The sequence below is a fragment of the Solea senegalensis genome, linkage group LG20 (assembly GCF_019176455.1).
Source record: "Solea senegalensis isolate Sse05_10M linkage group LG20, IFAPA_SoseM_1, whole genome shotgun sequence".
Lineage (NCBI taxonomy): Eukaryota > Metazoa > Chordata > Actinopteri > Pleuronectiformes > Soleidae > Solea > Solea senegalensis.
The window spans coordinates 18,763,809-18,772,228 of record NC_058039.1 but is presented as its reverse complement, the minus strand read 5'-3'; positions in this window follow the sequence as shown (position 1 = coordinate 18,772,228).

Genomic DNA, 8,420 nt, shown 5'->3' with positions numbered 1-8,420 from the left:
CCGTAAATCAAAGGATAGATTTCCAAATCTTAATCTTGGTCTACAAAGCACTAAACGGTCTTGGACTAAATACTTCCTAGACTTATTAGCTCCCTATGAAGCATCTAGGGCTCTAAGACCATCAGGACCAGGTTTACTGTGAGTTCCCAGATGCAGAACCAAACAAAGTGAAGCAGCATTCAGTTATTCTGCTCCTCTCCTGTCAGCTCATTTAATCAGGCATGACAACATTATTATTTACTGCCGCTTTTTCTTAAATACTTTCCTGTCCAGTACCCAGGACATAGGACATGTAATATGGTTGACTGCATGCCTTGTGGTGTTGGACAGATTTGGGCTGCCGGACCGGACAGGGGGACAGGGAGTGGACTGACAAGGGCAGGGGGAGTGAGCGGGGAGAAGGGAGGGAGGGGTGAGGGGGGTTGAGGGAGAGAGAGAGAGCGAGGTGGATAACAGTATAATGGATGGGTTAGTAACATTGAATTGAAAATATATAATATAGACAGAACATACTTGGCAAGACAAAACATGGACAATGATAGATTGATATTCAGGTGCAGTTTCTATAGTAATTGTTAACAACCACATCAAGAGAGTGTGTCCGAGCTTACAATAGTTATATCAGTCAGTCATCATCAAACCGCTTTATCCTCCACCAGAGGGTCGCGGGGGGTGCTGTGCCAATCTCAGCTACATCGGGCGATAGGCGGGGTACACCCTGGACAGTTGGCCAGTCCATCGCAGGGCCACACACAACTAGAGACAAACAACCATTCACTCTCACACTCACTCCTACAGTCAATTTGGAGTGTCCAATTTACCTAATCCCCACATTGCATGTTTTTGGACTGTGGGAGGAAGCCGGAGAACCCGGAGAGAACCCACGCACACACGGGGAGAACATGCAAACTCCATGCAGACCCTTGTTCCAACCTGGGTCTTCTCGCTGCAAGGCGAGAGTGCTAACCACTACACCACCGTGTGGCCCATAGTTATATCAGTTAAGTTAATTTATTTTATTGTGTTACCCTGGATTTCCACTGGACGCGGAACGGCCGTGGAACAGCCGCGGCGCGGTTCTGCTTCGTCCTCTCCCAAAAGTCAATCCCCACCGGGCGCGTTACGGCAGCGGCGCAGAGCCTTGGGAGCCAGCGGTATTCACGGAAGATCGCGCGATAATCTCGAACGGACGCGAGATCCAACTGTTGATCTGGCCATCTATTTTCGATATTGTGCTTCTACCATGTGGAAGTTTGCTAGTCAGTTTCTCTAGTTGCCTCGTTTTATGTAGTTTCATTATGTCCTGATTGTCTGTGCAGTATTGACAATGTAATAACATAGTTAATAAATTAGTTAATAAACGTATTGTGTTTTATTTTGAAAGGGGGGCGGAAGTGTTTTACTTTGATACTGTGTCGGACTTCCTGTCTTGTGCGAATGCCCGGCCAGTCCCAACGACAGGGTCCGATCAAGCGGTGCCCCGGAGAGGGGTCCCCCAACATCCAGGAGCTTCTGCGCCCCCTCGACGACCGGGTAAGCAGACCGCTGCCCACCACAGCACCTTCAGGGAGGTGCGTCATGATGGGCCAGAGCCATGCCTCCTGGACACCCCCCAGACCGAGCGCAGGGGACCAGATCCCCCACGTCCAGCGATGCCCCCCGGCGGCCCCATCATGTGATGGTCCCACCCCCCGATCCCCCATCAGCTCAGCCACACCCCCCAGTGCCCTAGATGTGTGTAGATTCACCCACGGTAGGGGGTGGGCAAGAGTGCTCCCCCAAGTAGGGTGCCAGCTTCCTGACTGGCAGGGCCATATGCCCCAATCCCACCCACATCCCCGGCTATGGACATCTCAGGGGGATCACCCCCCCCGTTAGGGGCCAACTCCACCCCCCGGCGCCCCGCGGGCCCCAGCGTGGAGAGACCCAGAACCCCTACCCCCCACCCACAGCAAACCCCATTTTGTGGTTGGTAAAGAGATCGTTTTTAGTCAATAGTGCGTGTGTTTTAGACACCATTTTGGGAGACATAAGTTTTAGAAATTGTTTGATCATTGCAGGTAGTTCTAGATCCAATTTACAGGTTTTAAACCTCGTCTGGTTTACAGATTTTATTTGTAGATAATCATAGGACGTGTTACTGTTAATGCCATATTGTTCCACTAAATTCTGAAATGGAATGAATTTGTTATCTTGGATAATTTGTTCCAGGTGCCTTAAAAAAGTAATACATCTCCAGCATAGAGGCTTATTTTGTGATGGAATTTTGTTGTTTGAATACCTTTGCTATTTTTGTTTGCGCAAATAGCCGCTGTGAGTGGTTCAATAAAGATGGCAAATAGTGGAGGGTGAAGCTTGGAGAAGTTTGATCACTTGTTCTGACAGAGGCACTGGGTGAACTGTGTAAAGTTTTGATCCAGGAGAGTTTTTTCCAAATCCAAATTTTTTTCCATTGTAGTAAGTAGGAATTTCCAGTTTACTCTATAAAAAGCTTTTTCTGAATCTAGTGAAACCACTGCTGCTCTAAATGTATTGATTTATTAGTTGAATGTCTAACCTTAATGAATTCTGTCTGATCTGGGTGGATTATGAAGGGGGGACAGGGAATTTTTTCCAGTCTCCTTGCTAAGGCTTTGCAGATGATTTTAAGATCTGCGTTTATGAGTGAGATGGGGCGATAGCTGGATGGGAGTGGATGGGTCTTTCTCAGGTTTGAAGTGGAGACAAATATGTGCTGTATTTATGTATGTGGGGAGAGTGTTACTTTCCTTGATTTTTATTATCATTTTATAGAATGTTGGTGCTTGTATAGACCAGAATGTTTTGTAGATCCGTCTGGTCCTGGGGCTTTCCTGTTTGGCATATGGTGTAGGGCCTCATTCAGTTCAGCTATTGTGATATGGGACTCTATAGATTTAATTTGTTCATTATTTAGTTTTGTTAGATCTATGGATTTCAGAAATGTGTTTATGTCTGTACTTGATGAGTTATTGTTTGATGAGTATACGTTTTTATAGAAATCTCTAAAAATGTGCCTGGGATCCGCCGTCAATAAACTTTCTTCTCACCGGGAGCAGTCTCCTGCGTCCATTCCTCGCAGCTCCCTGCCTCGGCTCTTGACCAACTCCTTTTGTTTAAAGTGTTCAAATTTTATGACAATCAGACGTGGTCGCTGGCCTTCCTGTCGTCTCCCTCCTAGACAATGGGTCCAGTGGAACAAAATGTTTTTGACGGTGTCTGCCAGGAGTTTGAGTTGTTTGATAATAAAGTTCTTCACTGTCGCTTCTGCGTCTTCCTCGTTTTTTTCCAGGATCCCAGAGAAAACTAGATTGTCTCTCATACTACGTGCCTGTAGATCAATAATTGTGGCCTTTATGTGAGTATTTTCTTCTTGCCTAGTTTCCTCAGTGAGGGTTTTAACCGACCCTTTAAGTGCGTTGTTTTCCGCCACGAGCTGGGACACCTGTTGCTGGCTGAACTCTAGAGAATCTCGCAGCGATTGGAATTCCTCGTGCAAGACCTCTACCAGAGAAAGTCGGGCATCGAAGGTGTCCAGCTTCGTTGTTTATGGAGGTAAGGGTCTCCATAAATTTGCTGTCGGATGATGAGGCTGCTCCAGGGGAGTCTTCCGGGCGACTGTATTTGGAGGAGGGGGTAACCGCTAGTTGTTTTGGTTTCCCCATTACGACTTGTTCAAAGTACTCCTTCAGATCCACCAGTGTCCCGTATTTGCCCTCTTCATGTGCAGAAATGGAGATGTGACTGACAAGTATTTTTCCCCTTATTTTTTCCTCTTGATAGTATACGATGTGGAAATGTTTGGGCTAGACGCGCGCAGCCATGTTTGGTTTGATTGCACAATCTCGCGCAGTCTCGCGATACTACCACGTCTCCTTTCTTAAATTTTCTTAAATTCTTAAATAATCCTCTTAGTTATCATAAATGCACTTCGTATTGGTAATTCATACTTTTCTCTCGCATGATTTTAATGACTATTTCAATTTTGATAATGATTTTAATGACTATTTCAATTTTGATAATGATTTTAATGAAATTTAATATCTTGCTTTTATTATGATTCCTGTCATTTCAATGTCTACCTTTTGTTTTGATTAGTGTCATTTTAATGTCTTTATTTCTATGATTTTCATAATGTATTTCTATGCACTGCTTTAGTTTAGTGCTATACAAATAAACTTACCTTGCATTTTACAGTAAATTCCTGCTTCATTAGCTCTCTGCTTAATGAGCTTATCATCAAGTAAAGGTATGCCATGTGAAATAAGCCATTGGTGCAAGGTCACCCTTCAAAAGCAGAGGCTCCGCAGAAATGGTTTAACCCATTCTTGGTCAGACTCTGAAAGTCCAGGTGACAAGATGGTTCAGAGAGGACTCAGACGCAGAAAACTAACTCAAAAGCACAATCCTATTGATTGGCGATCTTTAACTAACCAAGAACAAAAAGCAATCTAAATGATTGGATCTAATCAATCTAACAAATAAAAAGTAAATCACAATCCTAGTGATTGGAGTTCCTAAAAAGGCTGTGAAAATTTACAAACAGAAATCTCTCCCAAGGAGGAAACAAAATGGCTATAAATCTTAACTAAGATATCAGCTGAAAGGCTATGATAAAAAAACTTACAAATAAAAGCATCGCTCACTAAGAGGATCAAAGACTTGTGGAATCTGTGGCTGTGACGAGGAGCTCTGGTGATCTGGCATGGACGAAACACACTGGCACTGAAACGAGGAAACAGAGAGTTTTTAAAAGTTCACATGGCTTAATTGCAGTGTTTGGAATAACGCCGTTTAAAAGAACAGTGTTAGGTAACGGCGTTATTTTTTCAGTAACGGGGTAATCTAACTAATTACTTTTCCTGTCGTTACAACGCCGTTAACGTTACTGGACGTAAGATGTGGTGCGTTACTATGCATTGATTGAATAAACTGTGTAATCCCAACGCACCCCTGGCTGCGTCACATAGAGTCACGTTTCAGAGAATCAGAGAATCGAGGAAGCAGCAGAGATGGCGAGTCAGGACTCCGATGTAAAGTTGGCATTTTCAAAGTGGCGATAAAATCACTTCTTCAAGTTCATTGTGATCAAAGGCAAGAACGTACATGTAATGTGTACATTATGTCCCGGAGCAAAAACTCCGTTGTAAGCAATTCTAATTTAATGAAGCATCTCACAATGGCACACACATCTACAAAGTTATTTGCCAAAAACACAGATTATTGAGAGTTTGATTTATTTAATTAAGAATAAGACTACAGAGCTAAACACACTTTTTTGTTGTTTAAAAGTTTGCTTTTGTTGTCTCAGGTTGAGAGAGTTTGATTTCATTTGCTAGAGTTAAATGCACTTTATATGGTGTAACTGTTTACTTTTCTTACAAAGATAATACTTGAAGTGCAGGATAAACATCTTGCTGTCTGTCGACGTGCAATAAATATAGAAAGTTACGTACAAACATCTCTCTGTTCTACTCATTTCAACTGACTTGTGAAAACTACACAAAAAAATCCAAATTCTTTGACATATAGCAACTTTTTTTTAACAGTAACGCAAATAGTTACTTTCCCTGGTAACGAGTTACTTTTATTATAGAGTAATTCAGTTACTAACTCAGTTACTTTTTGGAACAACTAGTGAGTTTTTGTTTTAAACAGAAAAACTGACCCATTTATTATTAATCAATTTTAACCTTCAACATAAGAATATTGGATTTTTTTCATGTTAATTTCATACAGTCTCTGGTTCATTTCATTAGGAGGAAAGTACCAAGTGCTCATGGGGGTGTCTTCAGAGAACGCCCCGCTTGTTTTCACTATTTTGGATTAGCCCAACCCACACAGGGTAAGTGATCGGCCCGCAGGTAAACCCGGAGCCCGAGGACCGCCCCGCAGACAGACTTAGCTCCGTTAAAACACACAAAGCTCTTGGCATGGCTGCTTTTTGGGGTATAATTAACAAACAAGTTGACGCTGGTTTATGAAATGGTGTTGTTTTAGCAGCTCACCTCAGGATGAGCTAGCATGGTGTCCTAATGGCTAGCTCGTGCTCGTTGTGCGGCTTCGTAGCCTCTGATTTCAGAGGTTAAAGAAAAATGTTTAACCTCTGAAATCGCAGTAGCACACACACACTGTTGTTGTGATCATGTGATCTACATGCATCCAACACGCAGAGCCCACATGATCACAACGGGCGCTGCTGGATAGAAGAGCTGGAGCGGAATGCACTGTTGTATCGGAGCGCTTAGATCGGAGATTTTAGAGGCAGTCCAATATAATCCGATACTCGTTTTTTTGGCTGATATCGGACTGATATCCGATATCAATATCGGATCGGGACATCCCTATTGCTAGGCCATTAGCAGCATGTCTATGGACACCATAGACCCTGTATCAAGAAGGCAGTTCACAATTAAACCCCCTTAGTGGCCTGCACGGGCCTGACATGTTTTCAGAAATTTCAGCTGACCTGCTTATCACAGGTTGGCTCGTCGTCATCAAGGGTTGTAATGAGTTTGAACTTACTCCAGTAATTTGCCTTTCCCCTCCTGTTCTCAATGATCTTCAGTTCAGCATCTCTAATGATTATTTCTGTTGTCCAAGTTTGGGCTTTTTGTTGTTCTCCATTATCCAAACCTTGTCACCAGTAGAGATTTTGTAGGGGTACGTCACTAAAATGATTCCGGGTTACCACAAAACATAACTCACACGCCCCTGGAAAGTCTCCACGCCACACAGTTGCAACCATAGACATAGTATATGGAGATGTCTCATAGACTGACGCTGCCTATTGGAGCTGACGTCCAGCGCGGCCGCCATCTAGGATGGGTCTCTCGTTCGCCCCCAGTGCATTTATCTGTACTGAGAAAAGTGTCACCCAACGACAATAACTACCATAACTCCCCGGGTTTTAACCCGATTTCCACATGGTTTAGTTTGTTACAAACGACAGAGATGTAGTTATGATACAGGACGCTATCACAAATTAAAAATGTGTGCTTTCATGTTGAAATACTTTGTATTATGCTCTTTAACAATGACAGACATGGTGGGGCATGTAGCTATAAATATTTTATTTATATTTGAATAAATAATGGAAATACTCAAGAGGTGAAAGTGCTCAGTGCATCATCACAGATCCCTTGTGTTAGAGGTTGTTATAGAGAGCAGGAGATCTAATAGAGATCCATGAATACAGATATAAAGAAATATTTCACAAATATCAAACTAAAGCATGTATGCACTGCAATAAACTGGACTTTGATTAACAGTTCCTGCTGGTAGCCTTTTGTTGATAGCCAAATAATATAAGTTAGGAGGACATAATATTACAAATGGTCAAATAACCAAAATTATTCTTCAATCTTTCTTGTGAAAAGTAACCCACGTGATCTGCTTTCAATCGAGCGCCGGTTATTGCAACTGTAGGCTGCACAAAGTACAGGCACAGTTCACTGCATCGTAGACTCCAGGTAACTCCGGTGTTAGCCTAGCGTGAGGAGACCCATCCAACATGGCGGCGATGCTGGACGTAGTGAAGCACGTAATGAGGCATCTAGGTATAGTATGTCTATGGTTGCAACTCTGTGTCGGATTTGACTCCCAGACCACGCCCCCCTGTACTGCTCCTCACTCTACCTCACTCAGCTCAATTTCAGGCGTTGGGCATAGTTATCCTCAGAGGACGGGGCTTAAAGTTAATCTGCAGCGAGGCTTTTCTGCTGTGATGGACAGGAGTAATCAGAATAACTCATCTGTAACCGAATCAAGATTCTTCACGTCATTTACAGGACGACATGATGGACTCCTCTCAAGCGCGCTTCACTTTGAATTCAATCACGGTGATGCAAGATGGAATGTTTAATTATGAGCCCACACTTTTCAAAGAAAATGGGATTGCTATCTCATTACTTCTTGTTTCTATGAAACCAAACAAGGGCTTTTGAGAAAAAAGAGCTACTTGATTTGATTTAGATTTTATTGATTTCTGTCACCAATCTCAGATAGACTTGAAACACTGGACATGTTTTCTACAACAGATGCACAAGGAGAAGCTAATAAGAATATTACACCAACTCAACAGAATAATGAACATAATGTCAAGTATCATCATGAACTGTACTGGAGCAATTAGTTATATGACACAAGTCAAATTCACAAATCTACATGTTCACACAGGCATTTTTAGAATTCCATTTACAATGTGAAGCAGTTGCATCAAAACAGAAACAACAGCAACATAGTTGATGACAATATCAATGCACGATAAATTACAAAGGTATATAAAATGTAGGGCATGACAGCAGGGGACCGATAAAGCTTGAGTCCATCACTTGTTTCGGAAACATTCTTTAATGTTGTTTGTTGAAATCCACTTCACATCCTCAAAGCCAATAAATAAA